General features: G+C 39.5%; 2 long non-coding RNA genes across 7 annotated transcripts; one reads left to right on the top strand and one right to left on the bottom strand.

Moving 5' to 3' along the window:
* Positions 1 to 1,961: 1,961 nt before the first annotated feature.
* On the top strand, positions 1,962 to 25,728 carry LOC140623938 (uncharacterized). Of its 6 annotated transcripts, none has more exons than XR_012023465.1 (3): positions 1,962 to 2,085; positions 20,021 to 20,176; positions 23,916 to 25,728. It is a non-coding gene; the product is annotated as an uncharacterized lncRNA (long non-coding RNA). The 6 variants fall into 6 exon arrangements; XR_012023461.1 differs by lacking the exon at positions 1,962 to 2,085 and adding an exon at positions 7,550 to 7,610 and having other exon boundaries at positions 20,018 to 20,176; XR_012023460.1 differs by lacking the exon at positions 1,962 to 2,085 and adding an exon at positions 7,554 to 7,610.
* On the bottom strand, positions 22,159 to 26,618 carry LOC140623937 (uncharacterized). The gene is made up of 2 exons (XR_012023459.1): positions 26,330 to 26,618; positions 22,159 to 22,370 (listed from the first exon to the last, which is right to left on the bottom strand). It is a non-coding gene; the product is annotated as an uncharacterized lncRNA (long non-coding RNA).

The raw sequence follows: 26,618 nt of genomic DNA, 5'->3' as shown, positions 1-26,618 counted from the left end.
TTCCAGATCCAAGGACTCAAACTCTATTAGGAACCAACTTTAAAAGTAGTGGTGGGGCTCCTGGGTGGCTTGTTGTGCCCAAGATTGCAAATCTGAGAAACCACCAAGGAGCTGACCCCGAGGTTAAGAGGCTTAGCAGTTTTATAGGGGCCAGTGGCCAATGAGATTGTAACACACAGAAAGTTGCATAGTCATGCCGGTCCACACGCAGGTGGCCAATTGAATTACACTTTACCCTATAGTGACCGTTTGAACTAGCCTATCACTCTGGTCAGAATTGGCATGCAGGTTTGGTGGGGCAAAAGGTGGGGTTTACATTCTTTGGCAGTTAGGGGTTCCGTATTCCTACATGAGCCGGTTTCCGGTAAGGGTGTGCTCAGCGGCTTGACTAGGGTGGGGGAGTGCCTTAAGCAATAAGCAGGTCATGTGGGGGTCATACAGGAGGTGGTGGGTGTAGCACAAAATGGAGTTGGTCCTGCTCTGCTTGTCCAGGGGTAGGGGATTTTTGTCAAATTCCTTGGGTCCCACAGTCAGTAAGTGGACTCTTGGTTTCGGCTCAGGGTCATGAGATCAAGCCCCAGATGGAGCCCCAGCTCCAGCTCTGCACTCAGCAGGGAGCAGTCTCGAAGATTCTCTCCCTCTGCCCCTCTCCTAACTTGTGCACACATTCACACGTGTGCTCACTCTCTCGCTCTCAAATAAATAAACAGAATCTTAAAAAGAAAAAAAAAACGTGGTAGTGGTAAATAAATGTAAATGAGGCTCTGCAGGAATAGGCACCACATTTGGAAATTGTTTGAGCCTAGAATTTATGTTTACAACGCTGTAGAGCAAACTGCATCTACACAAAGGAATACAAACCCCACTCAGTATAACATAGGTTTATTAGTGGTTTAAATAGAGCGTTGTGTATGTGCTCACGTTTGCAACTAAAGTTTTAATCAAGTTGTAAATCATGTAATAACTTTGCTAGTCACGTGGGAACCTTTGCCGGAAACACAGAGCTATGGTATGGTCTAATGACTGGTTCTGAAGCAGGCTTCAGCCAAGGTTGCTTTCACCAGGCACAACATGCCTTCTGTGTCCCAAGGATCCTCTTGAGACACATGGATGTATGTGGAGAATGCAGTGCACACTCCAGACATGCTCCTGTCACTAGCACAACAGGAGAACTGAGCATTTGAGACTGGCACAGAGCCAAGGGAAGGAGGCACAGAAAGCAGATGAAGAAGGGGAACTTTGCAAATGAGCCACAGAGCCTCAGGGCTTGGACGACCCCGTTGTTTCCTGACATTCTGGCAGAGACACATTTTTCATCAAGAATGATTTTTTTTTTTCCATTTGGAGCTAGAAAGTTTTGTGTCTAAAATAAACATGATTCATGTCCCAAGAAAGCTCCATTCTAAAAAACTCTGTATCCTTGGCTGACTTATACCTCTCCAACCACATAGAATCTGATTTCTGATTCCCAACTCTGAAAGAATACTTCTGCCCTTTATTTTCAAGGCCCAAGAGGAACTGGAACCTCAGTCTACCAGAGTAGAAAGTTCCAGGAGTTTGACTTTCAATTATCAGAAAACTGTGATCATTCTCTGGTTTTCCCCACCTCATTTTGCTACCTCTGGAAGTCCCCTAAGTTTATTTAACAGTACTTTCCTGAAGCTCTAAAGAAAGACTTTTTTTTTCTCAAATCAGGAATGTTTTGATCGTAAATATGAAATGCACGGAGATTTTGCTGAAGTATTACAGTTTAGGCTGTCAAATTAGTTCAGTAAAGTAATTCAGTCAACTCCATTAACTGATTCTTTTTCTGTCTCAAGTAAATATGTCTTCTCTTCAGATGTATATTTTTGAATGTTGTGCATATTTACAGTTAATGTGGATCCATCAGTAATTAATTCACTCAAAATATATTTTTTTAAAGATTTTATTTATCTATTCATGAAGGACACAGAGAGAGAGGCAGAGACATAGGCAGGGGGAAAAGCAGGCTCCATGCAGGGAGCCCGATGTGGGACTTGATCCCGGGACCGGGGGGATCAGGACCTGAGCCAAAGGCAGATGCTCAATCACTGAGCCACCCAGGTGTGCCTCACTCAAAATATTCTTAACTCATAAGGTTAACCAAAATATATTCATAGTATGATTAAATCCTTGTGTGTGTATGCTTTATACATGTATCATAAATACTTTGTACTTTAAAAACATATTCAATATTTGTTTCACAATCATTATGGCATTTGGAGTAATTTCTAAAAGTTAATCTCATTTTTCAAAAAAGTCACATTTTTAGTATTCATTTGTTTATTTTACAGTTTGGAAAAATGACATCCACGGGGCATTTTTCTCCTCCAATTAATGTAAACATTCTGTGAAATATTATGATATTCATTGTCTTCTTTTGAAGCTTCCGATTGGCTTGTTCTTCCTGGTTAGAAAACAGCTAAATTGAAATATAAATTTATGACAACTTCCTCTTAAGTTCTGTATACAAAATTTGTATTCTTTCAGACAGTGATAATAATTGGAATCTCCAGTAAATGTACCAAAAAAGAAAATATTAATCTTATTAATTCACTACAGAGGTCACTTAGGTTTATCTCAAAATGTGGTCTTCAGACTACCTGAGAATGCAGCTGCTAAAATACAGATTCAGGACTTCCTCTCAGAAATTCTGATTCAGTAGGTCACAGTTGATCCAGGAATCTGGGGGTTTTTGTCTTTTTCTTCTCAGTGTAGCAAACAAGCAGCACGCTTACAAACGTCATTTTCACATGTGTGTTTATTCAGCTTTATTGAGCTATAACTGACAAAATTGTAATATATTTAAAATATATAAAGTGATCTGATATATGTATACATCATGAAGGATTCCCACATTTGACTTAATTAACACATTCATCACCTCACATATTTACCTCTGTTTTGTGTGAGAACACTTAAGTTCTACTCTCAGCAAGTTTCAATTATATAATACAGTATTAAGAACTATAGTGACCAGATTATATTTTAGATCCTCAGACTTTATTCATCTTATAACTGAAAGCCTGTGTTCTTTATCAATCTCTCCCCATTTCCCCCACCCCCCACCTCCTGGCAACCACTATCTACTCTCTGTTTATATGAGTTTGATTTTTTCTTTAGTTCCATATATAAGTGATACCATGCAGTATTTGTGTTTCTTTGTTTGACTTACTTCACTTGGCACAATGCCCTCCATCAAAGTAACAAATGGCAGGATTTGTTTCTTTTTAAAATTTTTTTTTTTAGAGATTTTTATTTATTTATTCATGAGAGACAGAGAGAGAGAGAGAGAGAGAGAGAGAGAGAGGCAGAGACACAGGCAGAGGCAGAAGCAGGCTCCATGCAGGGAGCCCGACGTGGGACTCGATCCCGGGTCTCCAGGATCATGCCCTGGACCAAAGGCAGCGCTAAACTGCTGAGACACTCGGGCTGCCATGTTTCTTTTTAAAGACTGCATAATGTTCCTATAAATATAATATTATATATATATAACATATATATATATTAGAAAGATATCTCCATCATCTCTCGATGGACACAACATTTTTTCATACTTTGTCTATTGTGAATAATGTTACAATGAACATGGGAGTGCATAAATCTCTTCAAGATAATAACCACGTTTCCTTGGAATATACATACCCAGAAGTAGGATTGCTGGGTCCCATGATAGTTGTATTTTTAATTTTTTGGGAACCTCCATACTGCTTTCCATAGTGGCTGTGGCAATTTATATTCCTGCCAACAGTGCCAAGGGTTCCCTTTCCTCTACATCTCACCAGGAGTGGGGGAAATGGGGGAGAGATTGGTAAAGATAAGAGTCTTTTTGGTAATAGAGATCCTAACAGGTGTGAGGTGATAACTCATTGTGGTTTTGATTTGCATTTCCCTGATGATTAGTGACACACTGAGTGTCTTTTCAGATGTTGGCCATTTGTATGTCTTCTTTGGCTCTTTTGTCCATTTTAAAATTTTTTGTTTTTCGTTTTTTGTTGTTTTGTTTTCCTAACTAGTGGAGTTCCTTATATATTTTGGGTATTAACTCCTTATTGGATGTAGGTTTTGCAAATATTTTCTCCTATTCTGTAGGTTTTTTCATTTTGTTGATCAATTCTTTTGCTGTGCATATTTTTATTTTATGAAACCTTTTCTTTAAAAGGTCTATTTCTTTATTTGAAAGAGAGAGAGCGTGCACACAAGTGAGGGAAGAGCAGAGGGAGAGGGTGAAAAGCAGACTCTCCGCTGAGTGTGGAACCTGTCTACAAAGGCAGGGCTCGATCTCATGACCCTGAGATCATAACCTGAGCCAAAAATCAAGAATAGGGCACTTAACCAACTGAATTACCAGGCACCCTGCTGTGCAGATTTTTAGTTTCATGTGGCCCCACTTGTTTATTTTTGCTCATTTCCTTTGTTTTTGGTGTCAAATCCAAAAAAATCATTGCCGTGACTAATGTCAAGGAGATTTCTCCCTGTCTTTTGTAGTTTTATGTCTTAGGTTCAAATCTTTAAACCATTTTGAATTGATTTTTGTGTATGATGTAAGATAGAGGCCAAGTTTCATTCTTTTGCATGCGGTATTGAAGAGACTGTCCTTTCCTCATTATATGTTCTTGACAACTTTGTCAGAAATCAACCATATATGCATGGGTTTATTTCTGGCTTCTCTATTCTGTTTCACTGATCTATGTGTCTGTTTTGTTTGTGCCATACTATTTTGTTTACTGTAGCTTGAAATCAGGATGTTTGATGCCTCCAGCTTATTTTTCTTTCTCAAGATTTCTTTGGCTATTCAGGGTCTTTTGGGATTCCATACAAATTTTAGGGTTGTTTGTTCCATTTTTGTGGAGATGCCATTGGAATTTTGATAGGGATTGCACTGAATCTGTAAATTGCTTTGGGTAGTATGAACATTTTAACGATATTAATTCTTCTAATCAATGAACACAAAATATCTTTCCATTTATTTGTATCTTCTTCACTTTCTTTCATCAATGTTTTATAGTTTTCAGTGTATATATAGATCTTGCACTCCTTGATTAAATTTATTCCTAAGTATTTTATTCTTTTTGATGCTATTATAAATGCAATTATTTTCTTTTTTTAAAATTTTATTTATTTATTCAGGGAGAGAAAGGCAGAGGCACAGGCAGAGAAAGAAGCCAGCTCTAAGCAGGGAGCCCAATATGGGACAGGATCCCACCCTGGGCTAAAGGCAGGTGCTCCACCGCTGAGCATCCCAATGCAATTGTTTTTCTTAATTTCTCTTTCCAATAGTTCATTGTTAGGATATAAAAATGCAACTGACTTTTGTATTTTGATTTTGAGTCCTGCAACGTACTGAATTTGTTTATTAGCTCTAACAGGTTTTTTTTTTTTTTTTTTTTGGTGGAGTTTTTAGGGTTTTCTATATATAGTATCATGTCATCTGCAAACAGAGATCATTTTACTTCTTTCAGATTTGGATGCCTTTTATCTCTTTTTTTCTTGCCTAATTACTCTGGCTAAGAATTCTAGTTCTATGTTGAATAAAAGTTGTGAGAGTGGTCATCCTTGTATAGAAATTTATATATATATATTTAAGATTTTGTTTATTTATTCATGAGGGACAGAGACAGAGTGTGAATGAGAGGCAGAGACACAGGCAGAGGGAGAAGCAGGCTCCATGCAGGGAGCCCGATGTGGGACTTGATCCCAGGACTCCAGGATCACGCCCTGGGCTGAATGCAGGTGCTCAACTGCTGAGACACCCAGGGATCCCCCTAGAAATTTATATTTTGATAAAATTGCTATGATATTTTTATGCCCAATGAAATGTAGCACAATTTATTAAAAAGATATCTCTTGTGTTTCCTATTTCATTTGAAATAGAGGATCAATTTCATACCTAATTTTGTCTTGAAAATTTTATATTCTTTTTTCTTTAAAAATGACTTTAAAATTGTATAAGATTCAACACCCACAGAAATATCAATCCACTCCTACTGTAGATAAATTTGTAATACATATTTTTGTGTCTCTAATGATACCCACAGATCAGGTTATTCAAAGGAACATGATGGAAATCATGAAAGATTTCAAAAGGAGATATGAATAAGTCGTTTCCAAAATAAGAAGGAATCCTGGTGTTTAAATGCACCACATTTCTATAAGCTGAGACCACTATGGAAGAGTCTGAAACTGCCAATTCTTCAGCATAAGTGGATGAAGGCAAGAGGAAATAGTGCCTGTAGTCCCTTTAGGGGACCACCCTTTGGTACCAGTTATGGTATTTGGTCAGATGGTATTTTGTAACTAACCAGAGGTTTAACACTATTCCAGGCCCAACTCTGCTCAGCCCAATTTGGACTGGGATTAAAAATATATCTAATACAGATATAATCTTGTTATTTATTCATAGAGGCACACAGAGAGAGAGGGAGGCAGAGGGAGAAGCAGGCTCCACACAGGGAGCCCGACATGGGACTTGATCCTGGGTCTCCAGGATCACACCCTGGGCTGCAGGCGGCTCTGAACCGCTGTGCCACAGGGGCTGCCCTATCATCTTTTTAATCAGTCATCTTCCCACTCACAGCCTATTCTAAGAGCTTTTGGTCATGCCTATTTTAAGAGAATCTGCCACTTAACCTTTGGTCATGTTTGTCTCAGGTGTCTCTGCTTTCCTGGATACAACTGATTGAACCAGGGGTAGACATCTGACTCAGCCTGAGCCAATTAGATGTTCTCATTTCAGAAGTTGAACCAAAACACAAAAATTGAGGCTATTCAAATTGTGCAGAGGACTTCCTGGCCATGGGAGGATTGGGGACAAACATGATACCATGGCAAATCAAAGTCTCAGATAATAATTGGAGGGGAGCAAATCTCAAAAGCCTTAGAAGGATCAGAAATGGATGGGTAGAGGAGATGGAACAAATGGACATGCCAAGAAGAGCAGAGATGAGAGATCATCTGACACCAGGAAAGTAGTTTTTGGATGGCTATTTCCTGTGAAAGAACACTCCATCTTCTGAAATTAGATTCCCTGATATCCCCTGAATTCCTTCAATAAGCAGCCTTTCCACCCACACTGATACACTTGGGTTGAGGAGTTTTCTGTTCCCATCAGCAGAGATCCCCAATCAAGACAATCTGGACTTATCAGCCACAGTTTTCAGAGTAGTTAAGGAAGGAAGCGCACATCCTGTGGAATGTGCTAAAGACTGCAGGGCTTCCTGTGGGATGCACGTAGAGTGTTGAAGCTCCGCCTGATGGGCATCAAGGAAGCAGGAGACCAATAGAAGTAGATCGACAGGGCAAGAAGCTAGGGGGATGAGGATGTCAAACAGGCAGACTCCTTACCTACAAAAGTAAAGTGAAGGGCATTTGAAAGTTGAGATTTTAGCTACATAGGAAAGGGTTACAGTCAGCTCCATAGTCTTATTTGTATTAGTGATATCTTTAACATATAGTGTTAGTGTACATTCAAAGTGAGGTGATCAGAGTCATAATGTAATCTGGCTCTTTGTGACACTCAGTGCAGAGGTTACACTTTTTTGCAGTGACAGTCAGCATAGGTATACTGCTGCACTGTGGGCTGAGATCAGGTTTTTCTTTACTGTTTTCTTACTACCTCCACCCCCAGTACTCTAAATACTAATAAGAATCTAAAGGAAACTAGGATGGAAGTGATGTATTAGCCAGAGCACCAACTGCTAGTTGTTGTTCTTTACAGACAATTTTTTAAGAGATCCAGATCATATGAGTGTGTGGCGGACTTTGCTAATTGTCCTCTCGATATCTTTCATCTTCCATACTAATGATAGTTTAAGCTAGATCCAAATATAGCCAATGGACGTGTAGTAAATGGAATGTAAGCCAAATGATATATGCAACTTCTGTGAAAGGTGCTTCCTTCACTCTTTTTCCTTCAAGTGAGCTAGAATCAGGATGTGATGGTGGTGAGCTATTTTCGGGCACAAAAATGAAGCCAATTCCCTAAGGATGGAAAAGTCACAAGATGGACAGAATTGGGTTCTCTATATTATAGAGTCGCCACTTTGTTATCTATATTTTTGAGTCTTTTGTTTTGACAACATAGGCACTATCCTGATGTAGGGCCATCATTGTGCAGACCTCTCAGATGATTCTTTTTCTGTATTTTGGAACTTGATAGAAATCTAAGAGAAGAGTACAGAACATGTTTGGAGAGATGGTAGATGTACCACTGCACAGTAAACCTATATCAGGGGCAATAAACAGAGCTCTGGGAGATGAGATACATCCACTAAGATTTTACCAGGATCTTAGAATAAAAGAAAGTGTTTAAGAATACTTAGGAAAGTGGAAACTAAGTATTTCATCAGAATACATAGAAAAGTTAGACAAAACATTTGCATAGCTGTTCTCAGGTTTCCCTTAAAATTAGGATCACTTCACATTTCCCCATTAGCATACTTGTGTCTGTAATATTTTTTCCCTGCTTTTGTGGTTGGCTTGTGCTCAGCTTAGAATTTTAACTAAGCCCAAGGCCTTGTACACAGTTGATGCTCAATACACATTTGGATATTTGTTTATTGAGTCAAATAGAGTCCCATATAACTGCAGCTTTTACTAGTAAATGTGGCTTGCAAAATCAACTGACATTAGTGTCAGTCTGTACCACACAATGTACCAGGTTGTGTTTAAATATGCCTTCAAGAGTTTATTGAATTCATTTTTTAAAAATATTTTATTTATTCTAGAAAGAGAGAGAGAGAGAGAGGCAGAGATATAGGCAGAAGGAGACGCAGGCTCCATGTACGGAGCCTGATGTGGGACTCGATCCTGGGACTCCGGAATCATGCCCTGAGCCAAAGGCAGATGCTTAACTGACTAAGCCATCCAGATGCCCCTACAAAATGGTTTCTGATAAGAAAAATAAAACTTAGAAAACTGAAAAGATTGATTTCAAATATAATCTTTAGGTGCAAGGATTTTTCCTTAACTTTTATTGATCTAACCATAATATTACATGAAAAGTCATATTATTATTTACATTAACATTCTATAAATGAGTAATTATAAGTATATTATAAATAGGTTTTTATGTTTCTACTCCTTTTTGGCAGAAAATTAATTTTTCTCTTAAAAAGTAAAAGTTAAGTTTAACATGGGGGCTTTCTCTACTTATGCACTTTAGAAAGTAGGGCCACCAGAGGCTCTTATGGATCTTGAGAAAGAGATGGGAAGAGAGTCAGAGACCTGGAGAGGGAGAGAGAGAGAATACTTTGGAACTCACTGTATTCTCCATAGGGATGGATCAGGGAAGACAGAGAGACTGCCCCCTAATTTCTTTAGGGGTGACCTAAAGTAGGCTGGGAACTCTGAATAGTTGTGATTCAAAGTTCCAGATACTTCAGGAGTTAAGTGGTATCACTTTAAATGTTATCTGATCCAGTGCCACAGAAGTTGACGACAGAGCAAAAGAGGTAAGAACCATAGGACATGTGTCAACGTAAAATTTGACACTATGAGCTCTATAAAAGTGGAAAGCAAGACCACTCCATTTAGAAATTCATTGAAAGGATTATAACAGGGATGCCTGGGTGGCTCAGCAGTTGAGGTTGAGCGTCTGCCTTTGGTTGAGGGTATGATCCCGGTGTCAGGGATCAAGTCTGCATTCTCCCCCTGCCTGTGTCTCTGTCTCTCTCATGAATAATTAAATCTTTTTTTTTTTTTTTTTTTTTAAGAAAGGATTATAACATCAGCAGAGACAGAGAAAGTCCCCCAGTTGACTCCATTCTCTCTTTACCTAGAATAACATAGATATTGACTACAAGGGACTTAATCCTCTATCAGCAATGAGGGGGTGATGGCTGGGAAGCACAAACTGTGAGGCAGTGACCCCTAGGTGTCATACCAAGGTCATTACCCATCTGAAGAGTGCCAGCAGGGCAGCTATGCCCGAAGCAACCAGGCAGAGAACAGAGATGAAATTCTTTCAATGGCTGTCAAGCGGATCAAGTTTACTCTTCTAGGACCTGCCAAGGGAAAGGAGAAAGTTTGAGTGCTAGGAGGATTGGGGTGCCAGCATTTACACAGGGGATGTTCAGAGCCAGAAATTCCTGTTGTCATGACATCTACCTCTTGGGTTATATCCCTTCAAGCTGCTGTGGAAGATGAGGACGTGTGTTGCTTGCAACAAACCTTAATGAATTTTTAAATGTAAAACGGTTAACTCTTAATACAAAAAGAAAAAAAAAAGCCTTCCACTCAAAAAAGCCTTTTGAAAATCTTTTCTAATGTTGGCTTTTACTCCAATTTAACTGCTAACATTAGGGGTAATTTTAGTATTATGATAAAGGATCCTGGCTTTGTTAGCACAGAAATTGTATTTTGTCTTGGTTCCTTTGTTTAATGTGTACCAAACTTATAAAAACCAACAGCTACTACTTGACAATAAAAGTTTTATAAATTGAATTCAGCAACTAATGAGAACTTAGTGAATAACTAACTCCTTGGGTTTTGAATAGTTTTTGAAACTATAGTACTAATATGTGTTAAAGTCAAAGGCAAATAGCAAGATTCTATGTATAAATATGAAAGCAATATTATTAATAACATGGATAGCCTTGTTTTTTTCATATAGTCAAGATCTAGTTTCTGTGGCCTTAAAGGTAACTTTCTACAGTAAGGAACATGGTGCATACATTATAACGTATGTGGGAGTAGCTGTCATAGGAAGTCTGTTCAACAATTCTCTGGGTGGAAAAAAAACTTACTTGGCATTCAAATCAGTCATTTAATATTCATTACCTATTTATATGTATGTTGTAAATTCCTGATGGTGGCCAGGAGGCCAAGTTCCAATGGACCCATAAAAATTGATCAGTGGCCATCTCTGAGAGGCATGATGGAGAATATTTGATATTGTAGGAGGAAGGGAAGGTCCTATAGAACACTGGTTTCTTTAGCACAAAGATTGTTTCTTCTCACCATATTTCTGCAGCATTATTTTTCCTCCTTACCAAACTTATCCTAAGCATTCAGAAGACATTATGGATTCAGGAATGGAAATTATCTTATACAGTAGTGAATTTGGGGGATATATATATATATATATATATTTTTTTTTTTTTTACTTTAAAATGCAAGTGGTTATAAATATAAATAAGATTTAAGTCAGAATTAGCCGATCATTTTCTACATGGGTTGATTTAAAGAGTATTTTTGTATAGTTAGATTTTAGGATCTTAATTTCTGGTATCACACAGTTTAAATGAGTAATATATTAGGAATAGCTTCCTGAAATATGCAAAGGAGCACAATTAAAAGGAGAAGAATGTTCCTTTAGGTTGGATTACTTACAGCATTTATGGAATACCTCCAGTGGCAATCTTTCAAGGTAAATTAGGAAAATGATTTTTCCAAGATGGTTTACCTTTAATTTCAGTTTAAACTATCAAAATCTCTTTTATTCATTGACATAATATTTGTGTTGATACGTTTGAAAATAAAAGAAACTGATTTTGGTAAAACCTTTGTTTCTTCATGCTATTAATGATGCCCCTTTTCCTATAGCACTCAAGATGGAAATCACACTTAGTTGGGCTTGTAGGATGATCAGTAGGAACCAGGGGCTGGAGGGGGAAAGAAAAAAACACAGAGTAGCACTAATGCATCAAAGGTTTCTTTTTTAGGAAACTAGCATCTCCTTCAAAGGCTGCTGTCTTCTTCACTCACCCACAAAATCTGCTCATTTAATAGAATGTGCCAAACTACCTAGTGGTGTTATCCACCCATGGGTGTTTTGAAACTCGTAAGTTATATAACACTGTGTTTAAGAGGGAAAGTGAAAAGTGGGCTATATCCATAGAACTAACTCCCAAACTCTTGCCTTCTTTTATGCTGTACCACCAGGTCTCTGCCCCCACATATTGTGCAAGTCCAGTTCGGCTTGCCTTCCAGCTTGTTGCATCTTCTACTCTGCAAGGTTTTCTAGACCTTGCTTCCTGTTCTCTCCTGCTATGGCAGGATGTAACCACAGACCTATAATTCAGATCACTTCTGAGTGGCCTCACAAGACTCTCTTGCCCACCCCAACTGTGTCTTGTCCTCACTGAGGACCCAGAATGGAGTGAGTGGGCTGAAAGAACAGGCTGGGACCACTATGACTTTAAATTCTGAGGCTCCAAGAAAAATGTAAAGAGTTTCCTGCTCTATGTTAGCTACTAAGGGAAATCTCTCCAGCAGTAAGGATGAAACAGCTTTTCAGCTTTATGCACCCTCTGCAAAGAAATCATGCTTGAACAATATTTATACTTTTAGAACCACAGAGGCCAGCTGGTATACAAACTGGGTTCTTTTTTTCCACCTACATTTTTGTCTTCTTTCCTAATTTCACATTTCACTCTGGTAGGAGCATGGCTAAAAGGAATCCTTGAAATAAAGCACAAAAACAAAAGAAAGAGAAAAAAGTCCAAATGGGGAGAATAAATAATAGAAATATTTTTTAAATGAGTAAAACATTTTGAAATATGGTAAAGGCCAATTACTAAAATTATGAGGACTGGAAAGGAAAATATTGAAAGGAAAAAGTATAATGTCAATAAAACAATTTTTTCATTGGTTAAAAAAGTACTGATAATGAAGCATGATAGAAAAATATTCCAATATACATCCTCTAACAATTATTCTATGGGAAGACTCCATCAATATCGGATGTTCAAGATCATGTGTGGTTAGACATGACAGCCACGAGAGAGCCACTGGTTACATTCCACAAACTACTGAATGGTATGTTCAACAAACTGCTCAGTTTGACATTTGGGGCCTTTTGCAATCTGAACCCCAAATTATCTCTACTATATAGGATGGTTATGATGATTGATTTTATCATCTCAGCTGGACTGTAGTGCTCAGATATTTGGTCAACAATTATTTTAGATGTTTCTGCAAAGGTGTTTTTTTGGATGAGATGTAACATTTAAATTGGACTTTAGGGGGGAGGAGCAAGATGGCGGAGGAGTAGGGTCTCCAAATCACCTGTCTCCACCAAATTACCTAGAAAACCTTCCAATCATCCTGAAAATCTATGAATTCGGCCTGAGAATTAAAGAGAGACCAGCTGGAATGCAACAGTGAGAAGAGTTCGCGCTTCTATCAAGGTAGGAAGACGGGGAAAAAGAAATAAAGCAACAAAAGGCCTCCGAGGGGGAGGGGCCCCGCAAGGAGCCGGGCTGAGGCCGGGGCGAGTGTCCCCAGGACAGGAGATCCCCGTCCCGGAGACGCAGGAGCTGCACCGACCTTCCCGGGGGAAAGGGGCTCCCAGGGAGTTGGAGCAGGACCCAGGAGGGCGGGGATGCCCTCGGGCTCCCGGGGACACTAATAGACACCTGCGCCCCGGGAGAGTGCGCCGAGCTCCCTAAGGGCTGCAGCGCGCACGGCGGGACCCGGAGCAGCTCGGGGGGCTCGGGGGCGGCTCCGCGGAGGGGGCTGCGGGGCGGGAGCAGCTCGGGGGGCTCGGGGGCGGCTCCGCGGAGGGGGCTGCGGGGCGGGAGCGAATCCAACAGCACAGGCTCCGGAGCACAGGGCGCCGGGACACAGCCCAGGATCCGGCCTCCACCGGGACAGGCAGAGGCCGGGAGGGCCCAGGACAGCGAGGACGCTCCTACCTCGAGCTGAGCAGATCAGCGGCCCCGCCCGGAGCCTCCAGGCCCTGCAGACGGAGAGCTCCGTGGTTCCTGCCGGAGCTGACTCCAGGGCTGCAGAGCTGGCCCCGCCACTGGGGCTGTTCCTCCTGGGGCCTCACGGGGTGAACAACCCCCACTGAGCCCTGGACCAGGCAGGGGCACAGCAGCTCCCCCAACTGCTAACACCTGAAAATCAGCACAGCAGGCCCCTCCCCCAGAAGACCAGCCAGACGGACCAGTTCCAGGGGAAGTCAAGGGACTTACAGTATACAGAATCAGAAGATACTCCCCAGTGGTTCTTTTTTTTTTTTTTTTTTTTGTTGTTGTTGTTGTTTTGTTTTGTTTTGCTTTTTGATTTGTTTCCTTCCCCACCCCCTTTTTTTCCTCCTTTCTTTTTCTTTCTCTTTTTCTTCTTTTTTTTTTCTTTCCGTTTTTTTTTTTTCTTCCCCTTTCTTTTCTCTTTCTCTTTTCTTTCCTTCTTTCTCTCCTCTCTTTTTCTCTTTTTCCCAATACAACTTGCTTTTGGCCACTCTGCACTGAGCAAAATGACTAGAAGGAAAACCTCACCTCAAAAGAAAGAATCAGAAACAGTCCTCTCTCCCACAGAGTTACAAAATCTGGATTACAATTCAATGTCAGAAAGCCAATTCAGAAGCACTATTATACAGCTACTGGTGGCTCTAGAAAAAAGCATAAAGGACTCAAGAAACTTCATGACTGCAGAATTTAGAGCTAATCAGGCAGAAATTAAAAATCAATAGAATGAGATGCAATCCAAACTAGAAGTCCTAACGACGAGGGTTAACGAGGTGGAAGAAAGAGTGAGTGACATAGAAGACAAGTTGATAGCAAAGAGGGAAACTGAGGAAAAAAGAGACAAACAATTAAAAGACCATGAAGATAGATTAAGGGAAATAAACGACAGCCGGAGAAAGAAAAACCTACGTTTAATTGGGGTTCCCGAGGGCGCCGAAAGGGACAGAGGGCCAGAATATGTATTTGAACAAATTCTAGCTGAAAACTTTCCTAATCTGGGAAGGGGAACAGGCATTCAGATCCAGGAAATAGAGAGATCCCCCCCTAAAATCAATAAAAACCGTTCAACACCTCGACATTTAATAGTGAAGCTTGCAAATTCCAAAGATAAAGAGAAGATCCTTAAAGCAGCAAGAGACAAGAAATCCCTGACTTTTATGGGGAGGAGTATTAGGGTAACAGCAGACCTCTCCACAGAGACCTGGCAGGCCAGAAAGGGCTGGCAGGATATATTCAGGGTCCTAAAGGAGAAGAACATGCAACCAAGAATACTTTATCCAGCAAGGCTCTCATTCAAAATGGAAGGAGAGATAAAGAGCTTCCAAGACAGGCAGGAACTGAAAGAATATGTGACCTCCAAACCAGCTCTGCAAGAAATTTTAAGGGGGACTCTTAAAATTCCCCTTTAAGAAGAAGTTCAGTGGAACAGTCCACAAAAACAAGGACTGAATAGATATCATGATGACACTAAACTCATATCTCTCAATAGTAACTCTGAATGTGAACGGGCTTAATGACCCCATCAAAAGGCGCAGGGTTTCAGACTGGATAAAAAAGCAGGACCCATCTATTTGCTGTCTACAAGAGACTCATTTTAGACAGAAGGACACCTACAGCCTGAAAATAAAAGGATGGAGAACCATTTACCATTCGAATGGTCCTCAAAAGAAAGCAGGGGTAGCCATCCTTATATCAGATAAACTAAAATTTACCCCAAAGACTGTAGTGAGAGATGAAGAGGGACACTATATCATACTTGAAGGATCTATTCAACAAGAGGACTTAACAATCCTCAATATATATGCCCCGAATGTGGGAGCTGCCAAATATATCAATCAATTATTAACCAAAGTGAAGAAATACTTAGATAATAGTACACTTATACTTGGTGACTTCAATCTACTCTTTCTATACTCGATAGGTCTTCTAAGCACAACATCTCCAAAGAAACGAGAGCTTTAAATGATACACTGGACCAGATGGATTTCACAGGTACCTACAGAACTTTACATCCAAACTCAACTGAATACACATTCTTCTCAAGCGCATATGGAACTTTCTCCAGAATAGACCACATATTGGGTCACAAGTCGGGTCTGAACCGATACCAAAAGATTGGGATTGTCCCCTGCATATTCTCAGACCATAATGCCTTGAAATTAGAACTAAATCACAACAAGAAGTTTGGAAGGACCTCAAACACGTGGAGGTTAAGGACCATCCTGCTAAAAGATAAAAGGGTCAACCAGGAAATTAAGGAAGAATTAAAAAGATTCATGGAAACTAATGAGAATGAAGATACAACCGTTCAAAATCTTTGGGATGCTGCAAAAGCAGTCCTAAGGGGGAAATACATCACAATACAAGCATCCATTCAAAAACTGGAAAGAACTCAAATACAGAAGCTAACCTTACACATAAAGAAGCTAGAGAAAAAACAGCAAATAGATCCTACACCCAAAAGAAGAAGGGAGTTAATAAAGATTCGAGCAGAACTCAACGAAATCGAGACCAGAAGAACTGTGGAACAGATCAACAAAACCAGGAGTTGGTTCTTTGAAAGAATTAATAAGATAGATAAACCATTAGCCAGCCTTATTAAAAAGAAGAGAGAGAAGACTCAAATTAATAAAATCATGAATGAGAAAGGAGAGATCACTACTAACACCAAGGAAATACAAACGATTTTAAAAACATATTATGAACAGCTATACGCCAATAAATTAGGCAATCTAGAAGAAATGGACGCATTCCTGGAAAGCCACAAACTACCAAAACTGGAACAGGAAGAAATAGAAAACCTGAACAGGCCAATAACCAGGGAGGAAATTGAAGCAGTCATCAAAAACCTCCCAAGACACAAGAGTCCAGGGCCAGATGGCTTCCCAGGGGAATTTTATCAAACGTTTAAAGAAGAAACCATACCTATTCTCCTAAAGCTGTTTGGAAAGATAGAAAGAGATGGAGTACTTCCAAATTCGTTCTATGAGGCCAGCATCACCTTAATTCCAAAACCAGACAAAGACCCCACCAAAAAGGAGAATTACAGACCAATATCCCTGATGAACATGGATGCAAAAATTCTCAACAAGATACTGGCCAATAGGATCCAACAATACATTAAAAAAATTATTCACCATGACCAAGTAGGATTTATCCCTGGGACACAAGGCTGGTTCAACACCCGTAAAACAATCAATGTGATTCATCATATCAGCAAGAGAAAAACCAAGAACCATATGATCCTCTCATTGGATGCAGAGAAAGCATTTGACAAAATACAGCATCCATTCCTGATCAAAACTCTTCAGAGTGTAGGGATAGAGGGAACTTTCCTCGACATCTTAAAAGCCATCTATGAAAAGCCCACAGCAAATATCATTCTCAATGGGGAAGCACTGGGAGCCTTTCCCCTAAGATCAGGAACAAGACAGGGATGTCCACTCTCACCACTGCTGTTCAACATAGTACTGGAAGTCCTAGCCTCAGCAATCAGACAACAAAAAGACATTAAAGGCATTCAAATTGGCAAAGAAGAAGTCAAACTCTCCCTCTTCGCCGATGACATGATACTCTACATAGAAAACCCAAAAGTCTCCACCCCAAGATTGCTAGAACTCATACAGCAATTCGGTAGCGTGGCAGGATACAAAATCAATGCCCAGAAGTCAGTGGCATTTCTATACACTAACAATGAGACTGAAGAAAGAGAAATTAAGGAGTCAATCCCATTTACAATTGCACCCAAAAGCATAAGATACCTAGGAATAAACCTAACCAAAGAGGTAAAGGATCTATACCCTCAAAACTATAGAACACTTCTGAAAGAAATTGAGGAAGACACAAAGAGATGGAAAAATATTCCATGCTCATGGATTGGCAGAATTAATATTGTGAAAATGTCAATGTTACCCAGGGCAATATACACGTTTAATGCAATCCCTATCAAAATACCATGGACTTTCTTCAGAGAGTTAGAACAAATTATTTTAAGATTTGTGTGGAATCAGAAAAGACCCCGAATAGCCAGGGGAATTTTAAAAAAGAAAACCATAGCTGGGGGCATCACAATGCCAGATTTCAGGTTGTACTACAAAGCTGTGGTCATCAAGACAGTGTGGTACTGGCACAAAAACAGACACATAGATCAGTGGAACAGAATAGAGAATCCAGAAGTGGACCCTGAACTTTATGGGCAACTAATATTAGATAAAGGAGGAAAGACTATCCATTGGAAGAAAGACAGTCTCTTCAATAAATGGTGCTGGGAAAATTGGACATCCACATGCAGAAGAATGAAACTAGACCACTCTCTTTCACCATACACAAAGATAAACTCAAAATGGATGAAAGATCTAAATGTGAGACAAGATTCCATCAAAATCCTAGAGAAGAACACAGGCAACACCCTTTTTGAACTCGGCCATAGTAACTTCTTGCAAGATACATCCACGAAGGCAAAAGAAACAAAAGCAAAAATGAACTATTGGGACTTCTTCAAGATAAGAAGCTTTTGCACAGCAAAGGATACAGTCAACAAAACTAAAAGACAACCTACAGAATGGGAGAAGATATTTGCAAATGACATATCAGATAAAGGGCTAGTTTCCAAGATCTATAAAGAACTTATCAAACTCAACACCAAAGAAACAAACAATCCAATCATGAAATGGGCAAAAGACATGAACAGAAATCTCACAGAGGAAGACATAGACATGGCCAACACGCACATGAGAAAATGCTCTGCATCACTTGCCATCAGGGAAATACAAATCAAAACCACAATGAGATACCACCTCACACCAGTGAGAATGGGGAAAATTAACAAGGCAGGAAACAACAAATGTTGGAGAGGATGCGGAGAAAAGGGAACCCTCATACACTGTTGGTGGGAATGTGAACTGGTGCAGCCACTCTGGAAAACTGTGTGGAGGTTCCTCAAACAGTTAAAAATAGACCTGCCCTACGACCCAGCAATTGCACTGTTGGGGATTTACCCCAAAGATACAAATGCAATGAAACGCCGGGACACCTGCACCCCGATGTTTATAGCAGCAATGGCCACGATAGCCAAACTGTGGAAGGAGTCTCGATGTCCAACGAAAGATGAATGGATAAAGAAGATGTGGTTTATGTATACAATGGAATATTACTCAGCTATTAGAAATGACAAATACCCACCATTTGCTTCAACGTGGATGGAACTGGAGGGTATTATGCTGAGTGAAGTAAGCCAGTCGGAGAAGGACAAACATTATATGTTCTCATTCATTTGGGGAATATAAATAATAGTGAAAGGGAATATAAGGGAAGGGGGAAGAAATGTGTGGGAAATATCAGAAAGGGAGACAGAACATAAAGACTGCTAACTCTGGGAAACGAACTAGGGGTGGTGGAAGGGGAGGAGGGCGGGGGGTGGGAGTGAATGGGTGACGGGCACTGGGGGTTATTCTGTATGTTAGTAAATTGAACACCAATAAAAAATAAATTAAAAAAAAATAAAAAAATAAATTGGACTTTAGGTAAAGCAGATTACCCTCTATAATGTGGGTGGGCCTCATCTAATCAGTTGAAGGCCATAATAGAAAGACTGACCTCTCCCAAGCAAAAAAGGGTTCTGTCAGCAGTAGCCTTTGGACCTGAGTTGCAACTCTTTTCTGGGTCTCTAGTCTGTCAGCCTACTCTGGAGATTTTGGACTTACCATGTCTCCATAATGATGTGAGCTAATTCGTTAGACTAAATCTCTTGTTCTCTCTCTCCGCATAGATATAGATGCAGATATAGACATAGATGCATCCTTTTGGTTCCGTTTCTCTGAAGAACCTTGTCTAATATAGGTAGTGATAAGATCTGGATTCTATAACCAGAATATATGGGTTCAGATCCTGGCTCTGCCCTTTACTATTTAACACATGATGGGAAAGCTACTTTACCTCTCTGCTTCTGCATCTTTAAAATGGGAAGAACAAAAACTCCCTCAATTCCCTGTTCTTTTGTTTCTGCTATTTTCTCACTTGTCATGAGTTTGTTCCTGTCGACTTAGCTAATCCTTCCTTTACCTTCCGTATCTGTGGCTTTAAAAATACATTCACTGATACTCTTCCCTTCAACTTTAATTCCCCTCTCCTTGGTCTAGCCTAGACTCAGTTGAGTTGCCCCTAATGAGTAGAACATAGCAGTGATAGGACATCATTTCCTGGATTAGGTTATAAAATGACCGCAGCTTCCATCCTGACATTCTGTCTGTCTCTGTTTGTCTCTCTCTCATCACTTGTTATGGGGGAACCAACTGCCTGTTCATAAGCAGCCTTTTGGAGAGGCCCAGCGGCAAGAACTGGAGCCCCCTGCCTACAGCCACTTTACCGAGAACTTCAAAGCAGATTCTCCAAGATCTCCATGACTTCAGTTTCAGCCAATGACTTCATTGTAGCCTGATTAGAGACTCTGAATCAGAACCATCCAGGTAAGATACTCCTGGTTCCTGAGCCTCAGAAATTGTGTAAGACACTAAATACTTGTTTTGCACAATTAAGTGTAATTTTGTAGATTTGATACACAGCAAATAATTAATGCTGCATGCAAGTCGATAAAAGCCCCCATCTGATCAACATAATTTTGTCTTTCTCTGTTTCCCATAGCATTCTGCATGTAACTATTATAAAACCTCTCATATTAATGTTAATGTGTTTGTCTCCTTTACAAGGCTGAGAGCTGCTTGAGGGTGGGCCATCCTTAACTGTATTAAGTGAAGAAAAGAAAAAAAAAAATCAAACTCAAGCCTGGCACATAAAAGGCTCTTAGAATAGGCTAACAATTAGTATTTCCTTTGTCCTATCTGTGTTGTTCTAAGGCTTTTACAAATCCCATTTAGTCCTCATAAAAACCTAGGGGATATATTATTACCCTCATTTTACAGATGATGAAACTGAGGTCAAGTTATAGAGAAGCTGATTAATTTGTTCACCCGTACACAGCTAGTAAATGTTGCTGAATTACAGAAGGAATGAGTGAATAAATGTCTTACAAATAGGACCATCTATGACTCACATTCTAATCTCTTAGCAGTGCCGAGCCCCGTATGCAACTGGGACTCAGTATTTACTGTCACTCTCTGGTAATAAAAGTAGCTTACTTATGTGAGAAAGAAGTGTTGGAAATCCGTATTGTGGATTATTTAAATTGATTCCCCAAACAGTTCTTTTCCTTTACTCAGAAGAAATAAGGGTTGCAGTAAACATCTGTTGTAATGAGACTAAAAATATACTTTGGAAGATGTTTACCTTTCTCTCCATACATCCCCCATAAATGGTTGACAAGAAGCAAAGTGTATTGATAGTTTGATTATGTAAGATATATTTTAAAAGATTTTTTCTAAATTTACTAAATTTGGTGGTTTAGGAATTCAAAACAGTCTGTGAAAGGGTAAAGTGGAATGTTTTTTCATGGTAGATTGTTCTTCTAACAACAATAAGAGAATACAGTGTTTCTACTGAAGGCCTTTTGGTTTACAAATTTCAAATAGGTCGCTGCTATTTGACTTCTGAGGCCCCTCACCTGGCTGAGTGAGGTCTTTCTAAAAAAGCACCTAATGAGAAACCCAAAGCCAGCTCACATTCAGGGTTGCTCAAAGTCTGGAAAGCAGCTTGTGGCTTCTTATTTTAGAATTTTTTACTTTTTTTGCCGAAGCACTTCTCCCCACCTAATAGTAGGTATGAGGTCTTTCTACTATTTGATAAATGGGGACTATTTTCCTCTTGATGTCTATTTGGGAGATTTACTCCTTTTAAATTCTGTCACTGTAACGATTAATGAAAACATATTTTGGAAGCTGTAAAAATGATCTTTAAATGTAAGCAGATGCTAAAGATAAATGGTTATAGTGACAATAAATCATTTCCTTTGTTCCTGTAGGCCTTAGTATTTCTCCTACTAGACAGTACCTTCATAAATTGTCTGCTGGGAACATTACCCTAAAATTTAATTTAAGACAAAAGAGACCAGACATTTCTGTCAATAAAGATTTAATAGCCTTGCCTTCTATATTCATAAAAACGTAAGCAGTGCACTTCTAATTATTTTTCTTGAAAGATTAAGGATGGCAAACCACTTTGTGCTCATCAACTTGACTCCCTTTAGTTGTCCTAGATGTTCCAAGGGGTCTCATTTTGCTCTATTTTTGCATTTCAGAACAGATCCTTTCTTATGACAGTAACACTGCTTCTTAGGTGTTTCCTTACTCTGCCACTCGCCATTTGAAGCAAGGCATGTTTATTATTTCAAGATTCAATATTCCAGTTATGGAATAAAACAAGTCTAAGAAAATGGAATAACCCATTTTAAGTAAAAATCAGCTCTCTAGAAACACAAGTATAAACTGCTAACTAAAAATTTATAACAAAATTTTTGTTCTAAGATTAAAGGCAATACAAAAATAACTAGAGGGTATTTTTGTTCAAAGATTTAATGCAAGCCAGAAATACCCACAGGGTATTAGGAAAGGGTAGTAATTGAAAGCACACCAGGCTCTGGATTCAGACGAGCTAGGTTTGCATTGTGGCTGTGCCTCTCCAAGCTGTGTGACCAGTCTTGCAGATTTATTTGACCTCTTTATCTTCTGTAAAATGGGGACAACAAAAGTTACCTTCTATAGTGGAGTGCTGTGGAGATAAAAATGAGAGGATGCAATAAAAGTGCCATGCCTGGTCCATAGTAAGTAATCAATAAACTTTGGTTATTATTATTTTCAAGTGTCATGTAGAAAGATACTTATTTTTTACTACTAGGATAAAAGGGAAACATTTCTAAAAGGATTGAAAAAATCTGAATTCCCTACCGTTACATGGATCTTAATATATTTTCTTCGTATGCCTCATTTATTTTCTCAGGGAACCTCAAACGCCCCCCCCCCACCCATTTTTTTTTTACAACTACAACCATTTGTAAAAGCAATATCACAGTTACTAAGAAAAAAGAGACGATGATTAAAAGTAAGTTCTTGGGATCCCTGGGTGGCGCAGCGGTTTGGCGCCTGCCTTTGGCCCAGGGCGCGATCCTGGAGACCCGGGATCGAATCCCACGTCGGGCTCCCGATGCATGGAGCCTGCTTCTCCCTCTGCCTATGTCTCTGCCTCTCTCTCTCTCTCTCTGTATGACTATCATAAATAAATAAAAATTAAAAAAAAATAAATAAAAGTAAGTTCTTATGAGTCAATAGTGTAGAAAAAAATGTTGATAGCTTTTGTTAGGACAACTGGAACTTGTTCCTTCCCACCTATTAATTACTTGAAATTACGGGCAGCCCGGGTGGCACAGTGGTTTGTCGCCGCCTTCAGCTCAGGGCGTGGTCATGGAGACCAGGGATGGGGTCCCTCGTCAGGCTCCCTCTGCCTGTGTCTCTGCCTCTCTGTGTCTCTCATGAATAAATAAATAAAATCTTTAAAAAAATTACATTTATAGTACTGTAGGTTGTCACTGGCCCCCTCATAGACAGTAAGATAGCTTTAATAAAACTAAACTTCAAAAAGGTTAAGTATATAATGAGCTAGAAGCTTTTAAATGTCCCCAGTTACATTTTAATTGGTTCAACCCCTCTGCCAAACAAATAGGCAAATTGGTATTCAACAAAAGACATAAAACTGTAAGTACCATTGAACCCAGGAATAATCGAAAAAAAGGTTAGGAATGACAATTGTTTTTGTTTCTTTCATTTTTTGATAACAGCATTATTGATATATAATTGACACTACATTCAGTCCAATTAAGTGCACAATCCAATGGTTTTTAGTATATTTAGAGTTGCGCAACCATCATCACAATCAATTTTAGAACACTGCCCTCAAAAAGAAAATCAACATCCTTTGGCTATCATCCCCCAATTTCATCTCTACACCCAGTGCTTAGCAACCACTAATCCTTTCTTATCTTTATAGATTTGCCTATTCTGGACATTTCATATAAATGGAGTCATTACTTTAATTGAAAGAAACCAGTCACAAAAGACTATGTTTTCAAGGATCATCCATGTTATACCATTTACCAGTACCTCCTTTTTATGGCCAAATATTCCGGTTTAGATATATCATATTTATGTGTTCATAAGCTGGTGGACATTTGTGTTGTTTCACCTTTTGTCTAGTATGAATAATGCTGTTATGATCATTCACGGATAAGTTTTTTTGATTTTTAAAATTTTTGTTTTTTAGGTAACCTCTACACACAACATGGAGCTTAAACACAACCCTGAGATCCAAGAGCTGTGTGCTTTATCGATTGAGCCAGCCAGGTGCCCAACATGGACAATTTTTTGCTTGGACATACTCTCATTTTTCTTGGCTATGTACCCAGAAGTAGAATTTATATGATTCTAAATGATCAAAATCATGGTCCAACAATGTAATTATACTGTATTCCCAAAGATATTATGTAAAAATGCTATCCTCTTAAAAGTATTCTGCAGAAAAATGTTGGCCATGCAGAAGGAAAACTACATAATAATATGGAAAAAGACTACATGAAGTGAAAAGAGGACAAAACCCACTTAAAATCCTTCCTGGGCTTCCCATTCCCTGCTCTGTCCTATGGACCTAGGGACCTCAGTTCTCTCCCTGTCAGTTCTCAGGACCAGCTATGTATACTACCTATCAGAGATTTTTACATCTCAGCTTCAGGACTTTTGTTCATGTTGTTTCCTCTGCCTGTATCACTTTTTCCCCACTTCTTTGCCCAATGGTTTCAAGTCTCATCTTAAATGTCACTTCCTCAGAGAAACCTTCTCTGTTATCCCTGCTTAGTCTAAGATTAAGTGTTTCCATCGCAGTCTGCAATTTTCCATCTTAAATACTTTTGATACTGGTAATACTTTATTCAGTCAGTAATCAAATACTGAGAAGTATTACATGCAGGGATACAGAGTGAAACAAAACACACAAGATCTGCCATCCTAGACCTTGTATTCTAGGAAGGGTATCCATGCACATATATACAAATCAATGTACTGGGTAATTTTATTTCATTTTATTCCAGTGTAGTTAACATGCAGTGTTATAGTAGTTTTTGGTGTGCAATACAGTGATTCAACAGTTCCATACATTATTCAGTGTTCATCAGTTAAGTATAATATTAATCTTTTTCACTTATTTCACCCATCCCCCCCCCACCCATCTGATAACCATATATTCCCTATAGTTGAGTTGTTTTTTTTTTTATTTCCCTTCGTTGGCTATTTTCTGTCTTAAATTCCACAATGCGTGATATTGATGGGGGAACACAGGGCTAGTTGAGGACAAGGCACGAGCTTAGGGCAGCACACTGACTAGTCTTTGAAAGAGGCAAAGGGACATTCCTCTACGGACTCTACTGCCTCGATGTTCATACTTTGCTAAGGGCAAAAGGCAATCTTAGCCTGACTCTCAGGAACCTGTAAGTCTACTTTAACACATAAAAATTCCTTTAGAAATTTCCCTTTATCTCTAAACCCCTAAGATATGTGTTGACAATCATCCCCCAAGCACATGGCCCACCAATACACATCTGAAGGGTCTCATGACTCAGGCTTTATTAGACCGTAGTAAGTGACCTTTCTCCAACAATAGCTGGCCCCTTCAAGGTCCTGGAAACCTTGCTTCCAGAATTCCTTAGAGAGTACGCTATCCCCAAGCCCCTCCCGCTCCCAGGTATCAGCTACACTTCACAGGCCGGGGGCAGCAGCTCTTCCTGCCTGGGAGACCTGTCCCCGGTGCCATTTTGTGCCAAAGACATCTCAAGAATTCTTTCTTGGTCATCGCCTCTGGGCTTTACCTATAATTCCAAAACTTCATCAATATCATTTATTTTCCTTTCTCTGATAGGCTTATTTCACTTAGCATTACACTATCTAGATCCATCCTTGTTGTTGCAAATGGCAAGATTTCATTCTTTTAATGGCTGAACAATATTCCATTATATATATGTATACATAGACATACACACACGTATGTATACATACCACATCTTTAGTCATTCATCTATCAATTGATACTGGGGTGCTTCCATAGTTTGTTGTAAATTATGCTGCAATAAATATGGGTGTGTGTATATATATCCCTTCAAATTAGTGTTTCTGTATTCTTTGGGTAAATACGTCCGGTAATTTTAGGTAGTGCTAATTAGCTTAGTTAATGTTTGGATTGTACACTCCATGGAAGTATAAGGTATTTGTCTTGGTTACTTCCAGTTTGCTAGAGCTTACCACTGAGTCTGGCCAGCTACATAAGCTCAATACAAATTCTGTCAATGACTGGTAAAATAAGCATATAAAAAAAACAGAAATAGAAAATACGAAGGAGACTATTCCTGTAAATGGTTGAGTTTGAGGTTCTTCCCTCCCCTTTCCTCTTTCAAAACTTTGTTCATTCTACATACTATTTCTATAATCAAAACGATTAAAAGACGAGCCAAAAATTAACCATAGGTGAGTAAAAAGAACCTCAAATAAAACACACTTATTCATACGTCACCATACACTCGTTAAAGACCTGGTAATAAAACCTGCTCAAATACTCAGACGTCTTGGTTTAGTGAATAGAATTCCCTCAGCGCATGACCAAGCAGGTTCCCCGCCACCAACAGTATAATTTACCGTTTTATAAGGGCTTTAACACCCAAGACGGTGCTCAGGCCGGATGACAGTCTTCCTCCATCCATTATGTGTGTGACCACCTCCCCCCCCCATACTACTGATACGTAATAATTTTTTTTGCGAGGTCAACAAAGAATGCAAGATCTTTACACAACAGAACACCAGCCCCTTCCCAATAGATCTTTCTTACAAGCCCTAAAGCCGTATTAGGTGGGACAACGCCAGGTAGCTTTGCGGTGGGCCAGGAGAGCATCCAGAGCATCCAGAGCATCCAGAGCATCCAGACGGG

This window comes from Canis lupus, chromosome 33, assembly GCF_048164855.1.
Source record: "Canis lupus baileyi chromosome 33, mCanLup2.hap1, whole genome shotgun sequence".
Taxonomy (NCBI): domain Eukaryota; kingdom Metazoa; phylum Chordata; class Mammalia; order Carnivora; family Canidae; genus Canis; species Canis lupus.
This window is presented reverse-complemented; position numbering and strand designations above follow the sequence as displayed.